The 15699-nt window shown below is 39.1% G+C and overlaps 1 protein-coding gene across 2 annotated transcripts in view; it reads left to right on the forward strand.

Moving 5' to 3' along the window:
- Window positions 1-15699, forward strand: part of LOC136825408 (uncharacterized) — a 44248-nt gene that overhangs the window by 13284 nt on the left and 15265 nt on the right. The window lies entirely within an intron of this gene.

Genomic DNA, 15699 nt, shown 5'->3' on the forward strand with positions numbered 1-15699 from the left:
AATTTTTTACATCGTACACGACAAACTTTACAATGTTTCTCTTTTCTCTTGACAGAAACTTCATCGATCAACTTGGCAAAATTATATGCTTCGTACTAGGAAAATATTTACGTGGTGCTTAACGAAAATATTATATTGAACTTGACAAAACTGTGCGTATTGCATGCAACAAAACCAGTTACGTTTTCATATATTCATCAACACAATACATACACGCTGCATGTGACAAAAATTTATATATCGCTCATACATTGCTCTCAAATAAACGCCAGATATTGCTTCATGCATTGCTCTTGCCTTGAAGTATATATTATGCCATATACCTGCGCCGAATTGTAAGAAAAAGTTACACGGCTCTCGATTTTGTTGAACACGCCAGGTATCCCAGTTATAGGTAACGTAGAAATTTGTGAAATCGAGGGTTGATCTGTTGGTTCAGGCCTTAATCTAGGAAAGTGTTGGAATTCTCTTTTTACTTCTTTTTTCCTCAGATAAACTATCTCCTTTTAAGAGGTAGAAAGGTCCAATAGTTCTTATTTTTCTTTTTGTCGTCTTCGGACAACGTCAGTGGCTCTGACCGCTTAAGTGATCGCCTACACGCCACCTGGAAAGAAGCTGGTTATCTTTCAGATGCCAAAGCCAATGGCACGGACAACATAATGCCCCTTTTTAGCCCAGGCCCGAATAAAGAATAGAAAAGAGAAGAAAGTGGCCACGAAGAAGGCGACAAGCCTTTAGCCTCTCAAAATAAGGAAGGTTATGAGAAGAGTCGAGAAGAAAAGATAGTTACTGGAAGCGAACGAGACGAAATGTTAATGTCGACATCTTCCCATAAGAGAAAGATCAATCAAATGCCGTAGGAATCTTGATCCGTAGAAGGGGAGCAAGATTAATTTCTTCCTGTAGGAATGGCTGGGAAGGGCGTGGCCCGGGAAGGCGTCACAGCACTTACGGACAATGAATGTTCTTCATGTTCTCCATCGGAAGGCCATCTCATCTGAGACGACACGGCAATTGCTAAGATGACAGGGTCTGGCGGAGGGGTCCCTCCGGTAACAGGTCCCGAGGGCCTTGCTAATAACTGTGGTCCAAATGGCGTTAAGAATCTGAAGCCGAATCGAGTGACAGTTTCATTTATTTTCTTTTTGTTCGTTTTTTTCGAACAGTTGAAACGATACAGTTGATTCGGTGGTACTTACAAAAACTGTAATCGCACTTCGTCACATGAAACCAATCATAATACTCATTCATGTCTTTAAATGCTGCTGAGCCTCGTATCCATAGGTAATTGTTCAAGAAGAAGAAGAAGAATCGACGCAACAAAAACACTGAGGCGTGAAAAGTGGAGCATCATTACGTAAAGATATATTGTCCTTTTCCAGATATAGTAGTCTGGTAAAATGCCAGGTTTCAGGAGGTGGAATTATGAAACGTACAGTTTCTCTCTCTCTCTCTCTCTCTCTCTCTCTCTCTCTCTCTCTAAAAAAAAAGATTTAAAAGTGATTTAAGATTTACTGTCAGTGAGCTATCTGTTCTCTCCTCTCTCTCTCTCTCTCTCTCTCTCTCTCTCTCTCTCTCTCTCTCTCTCGCAGGATTAATCTATAAGGAATTTAACGCTCTTAACGCGGCAAATTTCATCACGCGCCTCTGGCATCTCCCAATCTGGTTCCCAGCACCTCAGTAAAGCCATAAAATGGGTAGGCCTAGCACCATAATCACCCGTCGGTATCCATTTTTTCTTCTTCCTTTCATTTTCTCGAACTGTACTAAATATTTTAGAGACTTATTTGAATTTTGAGGCTCAGCGAGTCACTATAACTGTCAGATACCTCCTGAAGGCCAGCACTCGGACGGGTGATCATTCTTGATCACCAGGAACTGACATACACGTTCCCCTACTGGTAAGGTGAGCAGCGTTGGGTCTGGTCAGTACCTGAACGACTGACCACCTGCGGATTGCAATTGCATCTTGCAACATACCCTTGGGAGTCTGAAGGGAGTGGCAGTGGATTACAAGGAGGATTGGATAATCCAACATCACTAGGCGGCTAATTATATGCTAGATAACTATTTGATTTTTATTTGATAATTGACATTACGGCGCCAGCTCATTTCATCAATAAATCAACGTTTCTCTGATCAAATCAGCATTTAATTAGTTATTACATAAAGCGGGTTTTGTGTCAGCACGGGTTCTTATTTTGAAATTTTTTTTTTTTTTTTTTGTCAGAAGGATTATTTTTCATTATGAGAAAATTGTTAATGTCAAGATTCTTCTTGAGAAGGTTATTAATTAAGCTACTGTTATTATCAATATCTCTTATATAATATCTAATAATATCTTTTATTATTAATATCTATTAATATTCATGAAGTTCCAGTTATCCTTAACATTATTCCATCTCATTTATGAATGGCCTTCATGAGGATACTCTCATCATCAAGATTCTCATCCACTTAATGAGGTTATTAATGAGAATTCCGTCATCGACCATATTTATAACTTATTTGTGACAGTACTCCATGAAAATCAAGTGTTTCACAACTATTCTATGTCATTCAAGAGAAACCGTTATCATTGATATTCTCATCCAAACTATGAGATTATCTATGAGAACTGTCATGTATCTTGGTTATGAGAGTACTCCATGAACCTCCGGTATTGAAAACTATCGCATCTCATTCATGAGAAACCGTTACCATTGGTATTCACATAAAAATTCTGAGATTATTTATGAGAACTGTCATAATATATATGGTCGGTTATGAGAGTACTCAGTGAACCTCCAGCATGCCTAAAACCAATGTATCCCATTTCTGAGGGAACCCCCGCCCCCTTCCCCACCTTTCCCCCAGCCCACCCCGTCCCCCGGGGAGGAATTCTTTCCCAACTAGAGCAGTATTTACACCATTCCGTTCCTCCCCGTCCTAAAATCCCCATGGTCATCACCATCGTTAAACAGACCCCCTTTTACTGTAACCTTGGCCCACCCTTCCCACCCCAAAAACACACCTGCTTCTTCTTCTTCTTCTTCCAGTTCTGCCCTTAGTCGTCCACCACCAAGACCCTCACAAACAAACTAGTTCTTGCATCAAGGTCACACAACTCCGCTGGACACTGGGAGGGGTGGAAAAAAAATATCATCGTTCCGCCGGCGGGCGTTTCTAAACCGTTGTTGCGTTTTTCGAAAAGATGTGATAAGTCTACCCCACCCAGAGAGGTTCTGATTATCGCCATCACTCAGAGGAATGGGGCCTGTGGCGTTCCTAAGGGTCTGAAAAAAGAAAATTAAAGGGTTTCAGTGTTCAGAGGGACGGGCCATCGAGTTCAGGCGTAGCTTGGAAAATTTCGCTTTTAAATTCTGACTCTCCACCCTGCCAAGAGGTAAGGGAACTATAGTGTTCATGTCTCTGAACTTCTTTAGTTTCCGTGCCTCGTTCTGACAACATCCTTTAACCAAGAATGCAGTAGACACTCCCAAAGATTGCCTTTCCGCCGTCTACTGAGTCCACCCTGATTTAGGCAACATTTGGGGTCGACAAAATCAGCAATCAGTTTCGTCTCACTTAGAGTAATGGTATTGCCATCTCCAGCTTTTATCCTTTACAGTTAAAGACAGGGTTTCGGCGAGATAATTCTCTTAACTGTTAAATATCTATTGGCAGTCTAGTCTTACAAGGTTAATATGTGTGCGTTTTGAACGATAATTGGGAACAAGTATTTCCTCTCTCTCTCTCTCTCTCTCTCTCTCTCTCTCTCTCTCTCTCTCTCTCTCTCTCTCTCTCTCTAAAGAGCCTTAGATATCATGTAGTCTGTTCAAAATCATGTTGAGTGTCTTTTTGTATGTACGTATATATAAACATGCGTGTACATAAACATTATGAGTGCCTGCTTAGACCTATCCGCATCACATAAAAGAGAGAAAGAAATATATAAAAAATGTGTTGTCGATTCTCTCGACCACTGGATGTATGAGAGAGGAAGATACAAAGAAGGTAGGCATATGCCACTAATACTGAGAGAGAGAGAGAGTGAGAGAGAGAGAGAGAGATTAAAGTACTACTGTTTTGTTAGAATCCTGACACACAAACACAGTTAACACACAAACAAACAAAACCGCAACAAATAGGCTTAGACCTATATCCCCCGTCTCCTCCCAGTTCCCTGTAGCGTTCACAGATGGCGCGATTTCTCCAGGAGGTCACTGCTACGTGAAAAGAAAAAAAAGAAAAAAAAAGGCGAAATGCAGGACTTGACCAGGAACTGCTTGCTCCCTCGGGGCCTGAGACCTTTACGTGCCATCCGCTTTAGGATCGTTGCTTGGGAAGTCCTAGGAAATCCCTCGCTTTCTACTATGGGATCCTCAACTCCTTGTGACATTTTAGTTTGCGTGATTTGGAGGTTCCCGTTTTCTCCTCTTTTAGAACAGTGGGATTGTCTGGGAAATAAACTTGAATTTGTATGTGTGCGGGCACACACACACACACACACACACTCACACACTCACAAACACACATACACACGCATGCGCGCGCGCATAGAGAGAGAGAGAGAGGAGAGAGATTCATTTGATGGGTAAATGCTACGAAGCGTCTCCACATTTGTACTGCTTCTTGGGTAAAGGTTTTCAGAACGTCTAAGTCGGTACTTGCTGAAAAAAATAAATGGGACCTGAAAAGCTATTTAGCTGTAAGTGTAAACGATCATTTCAATTTACAACGGATTTTAAATCGCAGGGCATAATTAAGAATAATATTTAGCTGGTTCTTCACTTTCTTTTCATCTTTCTATCTCAAAATACTGAAGGGCAAGACGAGTAATACTGAAGCCTTTTAAGAGTTGATGGGTTTCTTCAACGAGTTTTGGAAAATAAACGCAATTCAATTTTACTTATAAAACATGTCAAGGAACCCCACTGAACCAAACGTCAACGTGTAAAGAAAAATTATAAGACGGAATATACTGCTATATTTTTGTAATCGTTGATGAAAAGAATAAAATTTCTATTTAAAAAAAAACACACGTAACTCAGTAACCCGAAGAAAGAGCACATGAAAAAACAGCCAATTACTGAAACAGTAGCTTTAAGACAGTAAGCCAAAGAATGAACTAGGAGTGGTGGTGATATCACGTACACAAAAGTAGAACCGTTAATTAAGATTCAGTCGCTACCCGTCCCTCGTCTCAGGCAAGGAGAGGGAAGATGTTTGCATTTTTATGAGCTTGATCTGAGGGCGTGGTCATGAATTTCCTTGAGTCTGTGGAGGGAAAGCCAAGGCTACGCAGGAGAATAAAGAGTCGTTGTTCTAAATGCTTACGCTTGGTCTGTCATACTTACCGGCTCTTGGCTCGACTAGACCTATGCTCTGGCATCCCTAAGAGGTGCTGTTTGTTAGACCTATACTTTGGCTGGCATTATCAAGAGGTGCTGTTTGTCTTGTTGGTGAAGAGACAGAGACGGGCAAAGTGGTGTGAATCAGTCTCTGTTGGTTTCTTCAACCTCATCGTGACCCATAGCCGCTAACGTCAGATTCCTAAGTTCTGTTGCAAGACTCCTAAGCCTTAGTTTTTTTTGGGATGAGATAGCCATCTCATGAAGAGAGTGAGGTGAAGATGTGTATGAAAGAAGTAGGAATCCAAGTAATACCTCAAGGGGAGTCCCCATTCCGACCGGATGGCCTTGTAACACCCGCTGGACCACCCTTTCCCACGGTTACTTTGTCCAGTTCTATGATAATCGAACTGTACTATTCATGGACCATTTCTTTCCCTCTGCTACTAAGCTCGGGAATTCTTCCTTGCTTCTGTTTTCCCAGCAATTCTCTCAAGATTTACCCCTTCCTTGCCTTGTTTTATTTGGAACTGATTTATACCACTCTCTCTCTCTCTCTCTCTCTCTCTCTCTCTCTCTCTCTCTCTCTCTCTCTCTCTCTCTTGTAACACCGTAATCATCTACTTGTTTCGCTCCGTTGATCATCAGAATTAATGTCTTTCATTCTCCCTTTGTCTGTCTGTTTGTCTGTGTGTCTTAATGCAAGGTCACGGCTTATATCAGCTGAGTTCACATACAAGTTAATTAGCGCGAAATTCCTTTATTCTCTGGGGCATCTCTAGTCGGTTTTCAAGACTTTTCCAAATTTTATTTTGTCTTTAGAAAGCTCCCAAGACATAACGGCTTAGATATACCTCGAGACCAGCAAAAAATTCAGCAAAAAATTCGTACATTAACTTCTCTTGAATTACGGAAATCCGCTCTCTGAAGAAAGGATAGCCTGATGAATTTCGCCTTCTAGAAATACGTGGTACATAATAAGAAGTACATTTAGGTTTCGGTGTATTGACCAAAATTCAACCATAATCCCCCCAGACGTTGAGTTTTCTCTGGGTAAACTGACTAAAATTCAACCCCAAATGAACATTAGCCAAGGAATCCTGAGATTCAGGGAAGAAGAAGAAGGTTTTGTTTTGGTTTTCTCAAATGTTACCTGGAAAATGAGAAAGGCGCAAAAACTCTTGGGTGAATGACCGGGTGAAATGATTCCTCAATAATGACGTTTATCCACCACAAATTTGGTTTTCATTACATTTTTTCATGTTTACGAAAAAGTTCCATTTTTCATTTTTCGCGTTTTTCAGTTGTGGCTTTTTCAAACCTATTGAGACGGTTTCTTCCTTAACTTTTTTTGCGGGCTGAGCAAAATAAAAGTAATAGCTGATGTGAAGAAGTCTAGCAGAATTGTGCCTGTTGTTTATTTTCTAATTTTTAATTAAAAAATATCTATATATATATGTATATGTGTATATAATTATATATATATATATATATATATATATATATATATATATATATATATATATATATATATATATATATTATATATATATATATATATATATATATATATATATATATATATATATATATATATATATATATATATATATATATATATATATAGAAAAGAATGTTAGAACGAACTCGCGTAACTAGCCATAAGGTGCTTCCTCACGACAGTAAAACTTGTCATAAACAAAGTCGGAAACTTACCTCTCACTCATCACAAACATGTTAAATACAAGTCGACGATTCACTGGTAGACCTAAGCCTAAGCAGTGCTTCATACGATTGCCGTCCTCCACTTACTGACGTCGACTCGTTTTCAACATTTTTGTGATATGTGTTTATGACATGTTATTTTCTGTAGTGTGGACGTGCTTAGAAACCATGTGTCTGCATTGCCTTTTAGGGAGCGGTCGCCACCAAATATTTTGCATACCGTTTATGCAGTAGAGATGAAAATGCTCAGGTGGATGTGTGGATTAACAAAAATGGACAGGATCAAAAATGAAAGAATAGGAGGAACCACTAAAGTCGTAGAACTATCAAAAAAGGCCCAGGAAAGAAGACTGCGGTGGTATGGCCATGTGATGAGAACGGATGAGACATATGTCGGGAGGAGAGTGATGCAGATGGAGGTGCCTGGTGGGAGAGAGAGAGAGAGAGAGAGAGAGAGAGAGAGAGAGAGAGAGAGAGAGAGAGAGAGAGACCGAAAAGCGAAGGTGGATGGATGTAGTTAGAGAAGACCTGAGAGACAAACGATTGTCAGAGGGCGATGCGTTTGACCGAGCCAGGTGGAGGAGGAAAGCTATCAGAAACATCGACCCCACACAGAAGTGGGAAAAGATGCAGAGAAAGAAGAAGACCCTTTATGCAGTTTTAACATTTGCAAGCATCCGTTGCTATGATCGTCTCCACGACTCCAAAAAATCTGGTAGAATAGTCCGTCAATTCTACCATAGGATGTCCATAAACTCCCATAGAGTATCCTACAAAAGTAACGAAATATTCGATTCATAGGTTAATTGAAAGTTTCCCTACGGCTCTGATACGATCGCATTAGACCCAGTTAGAAGACAGTGCAAAATCTACGATCGCATCAGACCCAGTTAGACACTGTAAAATCTACGATCGCATTAGACCCAGTTAGACGCAGAGCATAATCTACGATCTCCTTAGACCCAGTTAGACACAGAGCAAAATCTACGATCACATTAGACCCAGTTAGACGCAGAGCAAAACCTACGATCACATGAGACCCAGTTAGACACAAAGCACAATCTACGATCTCCTTCGACCCAGTTAGACGCAAACAAAATCTACGATCGCATTAGGCCCAGTTAGACGCAGAACAAAATCTACGATCGCATTGGACCCAGTTAGACACAGAGCAAAATCTTCGATCTCCTTAGACCCAGTTAGACACAGAGCAAAATCCACGCTAAAATCTCGGTAAAATCAGCTAGAATAGACTTGAGGTGCCATTTAAGTGATTTTTATTTTATGGTGGAGGGGTCGAGACGGGCATATCTGCCCAAACTGAGACTGGCGGTCAGGGCAAGAAAGGATGTGTTGATGGAATTACATTGCGGATATAATGCCCTTTACAAAATAGATACAATAATCCTAGAAATATAAAAATTTAAGGCATAAAATTTAATATTCTAACAATGAATCGTGACAATAACAACTGATAATCTTTATAGTAATGTTTTTCATGTCTGAAACTTTAGCGCAGTGAAGCTGAACTTTTCTGAAAGCTGCTGTAATCAACGCCGGACCTTCAGCCATCTAATCGAGTAATAAAAAAAACCGTGAATTGCTGCTAATACTACACAGGTATCTAATTATCATCAGGCCGCTTATGCGATAATAACGGAGTGGCTTCCACAATTGCCAAGTCTCTGTTGACCTCTTGAAGTGGACGTTGACCTGAGTCCCCCCACCCACTCCCCTGAACCCTCCACCCTCCCTCACCCCCTAGATAAAAAAAAACATGGAAGGGGGGAATTCTTTGTCTTCAATTAGAAATACCTGGACAGTCACGATGAGGTTACCTGCAGTTAACGCCGTACCAGAAGTGGCTGATCTCGAGACGTTGTGGTAGCAGAGCGGTTCTCTTTAGGAACCTGAAGAAGGGGGAGGTCGTCGTCGTTTTTCCCTCCCTGCTGGAGGAGGAGGAGAAGGAGGAGGAGGAGAAGGAGAAGGAGGGGAGGAGGCGAAGGAGGAATCTATCCATTCCTTTCTCATTTCTCCTTTTATGGTCAAGAGAGTCTTCAGTTTGGTTTGATTTTCGTTTTTTCGTCTGGGTATTCTTGAGCGTTGGCTCTCGTCTGGACGCTCTGAGAACAATAGAGCCATTGTGGGTAATGGGGCAAAAAATCTAGAATTTTTTTTTTTTTTTTTTGGAAGATACACATTCGATAACAGCTTTTTTTTGTAGCTTCGAAGTCAGCGAACCCGAGGCCCATTGTGTGGTTCGATGCAGGCTTCTGTTTAATTTCGAATCTCTTGGATTCACTCCTTGCTTCTCTTTTCCCCTTTTGTTACTTTTGTTATCCATTATCTTAGCTATTCTAAATTCTGTTTTAGACCTCGATTTAGGTTGTGCTCTCTCTCTCTCTCTCTCTCTCTCTCTCTCTCTCTCTCTGTGTGACATGTCTGTTTTTCCGTAAGCCTTCTCAAAGGGTCACTTGTGGGATTTTAATCAAATTTTTGGAAAGATGGATTGTGGGCCAAAGGGGAGTTTTTCAGTTTTTGAGAGAGGTCTAGATTTGAATGTGGACCAGGATCATTCAGATATTTGTATGTTTAGTCATTTATCTATTTATTAATCTTTGCTAATGTCCACGAAACAATACCAAAATCTTGATCAAACAAATGCAGAGATATAGTTTCCATATGGACCCTCAACCTGTAAGATTTCATACGCTTCAGGATACCTACTGTATAAGGTCCATCCTGTAGCGTTGGTGGAGGCATACGCTCTCTGGTTGATCCATGGCTTGCTAAAAAATATTTTGAAACCACTTAATAAGATGTCCCATGATCCGATGTATGATCTGTCATCGATGAAGCCAGATAATGGACATTTTCCAGCGGTGGATTTTACTCTTAGAAATCCACTTTATTGAGATGTGTCACTGGCATATTTCCTTAGCAGAAGACGGCAGAAAACCAATCTTCTTCTTCACATTCTTCTTCTTCTTCTCCTTCTTCTTCCATTGTATTAGTTAATCGGGTGGTCTTGCATCTTTTGACGGATTGTTGCCAAAATATAAACAAACTTTTCAAGATTTTTGTTCCTTCGGTATCCAAAAGTGAATCGCCCATGCTCGTCAAGGTGCTGACCCGCAAGCAAAACATGTAGGCCTACATTTAGGCCTACAGAATGCCCCAGTATCGGTTACATGGTGCAAAAAATCCGACGAGAGGATGCCGAAAGATGCCAGAAAACTTGCTTTGGGCAACATCACCATTATAAATATAGAAATTTGCTCAAGGAAATCTTCAGTACCTCGTACCCTAATGAATGACAACCATTCAGCCAGGTCTAATTGCTATGTTCGCCCCGGTCCAGTTACCTGTTGCCCAAATAGCCACGCTAAAAGGGGACATGATTGTGTGTTCCCCGACAGACACTCCTTCCTCGTAGAAAGTCAACCGGTTCTCTGTACCGGCCGTTTTAACTTACGACATCTCCAGAGGTAATCTTTTGTTTTATAGAACCTGACCTGGAGTCGGCGTGGTCCTGAGACACTAGACGTCCGCTTAGCAACATGCGTTTGCTTGACTTTAACCGAAAGTTGCAAGTTACCGAGATTTCTGATGCTATAACTCGCGCGCTCCTTCGGTTTCCGGGCCTCATTATGACCCAGTGGGGATGGGGCCTGTTTTTTAAGGTTTGTCGCAAGTTCCTGAACCCCTCTTCTTCTATCCGGGCTTGAGACTAGCCTGAGTATCCAAACGCTCAAGGAAGAGTTCGGTGATAAAATATATAGGTGATCTGTTTATTCTTTTGCTATCCAAGCAAAAATATATAGGTGATCTGTTTATTCTTTTGCTATCCAAGCAAGTTTGTTCTATTTTAACTTAATCTGATCTTTTTCACGCCTTCCTTTCCTGCTTCAAGAATCAGCTGTGGTTATTAATTGCCTTACTTTTTTATGAACCACAACGGGGAGGTAATAATAGACGGTTTTACAACAGATGAACCAATGAGAATTTAGTCCCCACTCCAAAAAAAAAAAAAGAAAACCAACAAAAACAAACTGAGGGAAATCTTCTTAACTGTTATCTAATGACATTAACAATGATGAATATGATAAACTATAAAATTAAAATAATATTCTCCCAGCAAGATATCTTTCTAAAGTCTCTCACCTTTAAATACGTATTGCGACGGAGAACTGGAATTCTCACCCGGATATTATAGGGCAAGACCAAGGAGGGGAATCCCCGGGCCATAAGGATGCGAGAAAAAAGGAGGGAAGGAGGACGAAGGAAGATAATAGGAATCGGGGGACATGGAGTCGGGTAGAGAATTCCAAGGCTCGGCCGCAGAGCAATGAGAGGATTTAGGATTCATCTTGAGGAAATGTGTGAGGTTCTCGGATGTCGGGTGTAACGAGAGCATTTAAGAAGGGGGGGTTCGAGGGGGGGAATCTTTCCTTCACTTACTCTCTCGGGTCTCATTGTAACCCAGAACAGCTCGCACTAGACTCCCGACAAAGGTAATCGATTTCAATGTCACTCAATCATTTACAGCATTTGGGGACAATGATCCTCTTATGGCTTTCCAAGCTTCATTGTAACCCACTGCCGATCAGACCAGACCCATAGCATCTGTTAACCATTTACTAAACGCCTGAGTCGTTTCATCTCCATATCTGTAAGGGAAATTGCCATAATCTTCAAAAACAAATAAAAAAAATCCTGATATCAACAGAGCTAATAACCTATCGTTTATTTTCTATTTTCTCTCACTAGTAGATTCGTACGAGACTAAAGATCTGGGTCAGATACCTAAGGGGGGATTTACCCGATTTGGGCAGGGAATGACCTCGGGTATGGGGCGGGGAAATCCTAAATCCAATGATTCGTCCTTCCTCTGAGGAGAAGAAGAATTTTACGCAACGTTTTAGTAGATATGTGGTCGGGCAGATGATGGCTTCTTTTATGACTTGTTCTAAATGGATGATAACATGATTTGAATACGTTCCCCCATCCGCCACTCTTTATTTTCCTCAATCTGTAATTACGTTCAAACTTGCAAACTTCAAACGACAATATTTCTGTCTAAGTAGGGTTTGAGAATATGGAGGTCTCTGTCACACTCCATTCTCTATTCAGTTAATGTTTCTTTAGATAAATTGGACTCGCTGATTTGTTTATCCTTTTGGTATATTCGTTCTGCGTTTCTCTCTCTCTCTCTCTCTCTCTCTCTCTCTCTCTCTCTCTCTCTCTCTCTCTCTCTCTCTCTCTCAGCTGATTAGAAAGAAAAGGAGATGAACTGACACATATTTAAAAATAATTTATGTAGTACAGTGGCTTTTATTGTACTTAGAGGCAAAAAAATCTCTCTCTCTCTCTCTCTCTCTCTCTCTCTCTCTCTCTCTCTCTCTCTCTCTCTCTATAAAGAATCTACGGAACAGAAAACATTTTCGCATTTACGAGAATTTATAATAATAATAATAATAATAATAATAATAATAAAAGAGAGAGAGAGAGAGAGAGAGAGAGAGAGAGAGAGAGAGAGAGAGAGAGAGAGAGAGAGACTAACGTTCACTGAAAGGTCGGGGTGTGCTATTCAATAGTGCCTAGCAATGGTATTAATTCGAGAGCTATTTGTTGCAATAATAGAGAGAGAGAGAGAGAGAGAGAGAGAGAGAGAAAGAGAGAGAGAGAGAGATTCCAAAAAGACCCGAACGCTCGCAGGAGAAGAAAGGAAGAGAATTATGATAAACAAATCAGCGAGTCCAGTTTATCTAAAGAAGTATAACTGAACAGAGAATGAAGTGTGACCTGAGACTTCCATATTCTCAAACCCTATTTAGACAGAAACATTGTTTTACGATGTTCGCAAGTTTGAACGTAATTGCAGTTTGAGGAAAATAAAGAGTGATGGATGTAGGAAGGTAAGTAGCCTGGCGAGAAGTCGCAGACTGGGCTGAATTTTAAGCTGTTCCTTTGGTATTTCCTAAATTTTTTCTTTGTTGTTTGTTTTCTTTGTTTGTGCGTGAAGGGTGTAAGGAGATACTGGTATGCCTTGGTGATTTAAAGCTCACAAATTAGACGTAGCTGTTGTTGTTCTTCTTGCTTTTGTTATTGTTGTATTGTGGAAATTGTTGTTAAAATTGTTGTTTTTTCTTTGGCCAGTATGTTCAACGTTTTCTCTAATGTTTCCACTTTTTTTGTTTGTTGGTGTAAATGGAATATGGAATAGTTAAACTCGCCAACTGTTTTTATTGCTATTGTTTTTGTTTTTGCTGTTTTTTTATATCTTATGGCAGTTTTTCCCTAAGGCGAACCCATCTCGACACGCATGACGGCCGTAGAACCCAAACAGCCCGCAAGGTGAACCCATTACCTAATGGTGCTATTTAACCAATCTTATCCTATCAAAGTATTTTCAGTTCATATAAGACCTTTGAGATATCAATCGTCTGTTCCTTTCTTTTATGATTAACACAGGGATGATTAATATACATATGACCAAATATTATTCTTCATATGATTAATGATCAGGATATTGTGGTGCAAGCTTTACTGCGTAGGATTCTTGAAAATTTAAGTATAGGTCGCTTATCCTTGAAGCCTCCTCCTGTTAATTTATTTATCTTTTTTCTTCTTCCTTCTTCTTTTTCTTCTTTTTCTTCTCCTTCTTAAACACTGGTATTCTTCCGAAGCTTTTATCCTTTGCCGCTTTTATCAGAAATAGACGGCTATTATGTTGTTAGTTTTCCGTCAACGGAAAATGAGTTGCTTTTAATCAGGGTTTGAAGAAAGATACTGGCAATAGTCTCTCTCTCTCTCTCTCTCTCTCTCTCTCTCTCTCTCTCTCTCTCTCTCTCTCCCCTTATATCAAATCTTTATGTATTCCATGATCACGCTATCGTGTTTAGAACAGTCAAAAAAATTTAGCAACAAGATTATAAAGAAAAAAATCAGGGAGCAAATAATATTATTCAAAATGTGGACAGTTTCACATGGAACATACCTTATAAAAATGTGAAGGGCAGAGAAGTACAGTAAAACACAGGCAAATAAATAAAGATAAACAGCAAAAGAAGCAAAATAAATAAAAAAGATAAATGTAATTAATTTGTCTCATCTTTCATTCATAGATGACCAAAGATTATTTTTGTCATAACCATGCTATAAAAAAAAGACTGTAATATAGGAGATGGTCGAAAACGAAATGGTAAGTCTCGAACCTTTAGTGCGTTACGTACAATGTGTCATAAATTACTACAGAGTTTGAGAAGTTGGACAGTTGAGTGGGGCTAAGATGAAATCTGTAGCTGGTGACCGATGGGACGACGCATGGTACCTTTAGAACTGTTTACAGTACCCCAGCACGAGGCACACTGTTGGCGGAACTCCCTTGCAGATCTGAAATCATTTTTGATAGGTGTCACCAGGAATGTTATCTCTCTCTCTCTCTCTCTCTCTATATATATATATATATATATATATATATATATATATATATATATATATATATATATATATATATATATATATATTTATATATATATATATATTTTTTTATCACACCGTGATTTATATACAGTCATGAAGTTACAGATGTCGCTTAATATCAAATTCACACACACACATGGAGAATTATCACAAGGGGATTTATATATATAAACTGGTAACGTCTATATATATCCGTATCATATATATACCAATTCATTTATCATTATATAAATTCCCCTGTGATAATGTGTCGTATTCCGTGTGTGTGTGTGTGTGTGTGACATTTGTGTTAAATGTATATATATATATATATATATATATATATATATATATATATATATATATATATATATATATATATATATATATATATGTGTATAAATATATATATATATATATATATATATATATATATATATACTGTATATATATATAAAAGCATATTAGTCTGCCACCAATTTCCACAAAACATTTTAATATTTCCAATTACCCACAACAGCTAACGCAGTAATATAGATTCCACCAAACCTCGGGAACACCTCGGGAATAAATAACACCCAAAGGGGAATCATACACGAAAAATACACCTACTTTGACCAGGATTCCCGATAGAGTGGAAGAAGAAGAAGAAGAAGAAGAAGAAGCGCTGGCCATCAAAACAAACAACCGAGTGTCATTGACCGCAGAGCGCTGCTGCCGATTCTCTCTGCTATGCGATTGTAAAAGAGTGTACATTGACCCCCTTGAGTAAGAAATAGGTATCTTTTCAGCGGTTCAGGTTTTTTATATAATGGTTTATGTTTCCGTTGCGTTTTGTATTGATGTTTCTGTTGGGTTAATCTGGGCTTCGGCTTCACGCAGCTTGGGTGAGAGACGGGCATCGATTCAGAGGTTCAGATTTTTTGAATATTTATGACCTTTATTCACTTGCATGTTATTGTATTTGTCGTGAGGTTAATAATAATAATAATAATAATAATAATAATAATAATAATGATTATTATTATTATTATTATTATTATTATTATTATTATTATTATTATTATTATTATTATTATTATTATTATTAATTTATATACGAAATTTTATTTTTAACAGCGAATGCATTGTCCTTAGGAATTATACGAATTGGAAAAAATGTGAAAACCATTTCAAA

The sequence above is a fragment of the Macrobrachium rosenbergii genome, chromosome 37, assembly GCF_040412425.1.
Source record: "Macrobrachium rosenbergii isolate ZJJX-2024 chromosome 37, ASM4041242v1, whole genome shotgun sequence".
In the NCBI taxonomy this organism is placed as follows: Eukaryota; Metazoa; Arthropoda; class Malacostraca; order Decapoda; family Palaemonidae; genus Macrobrachium; species Macrobrachium rosenbergii.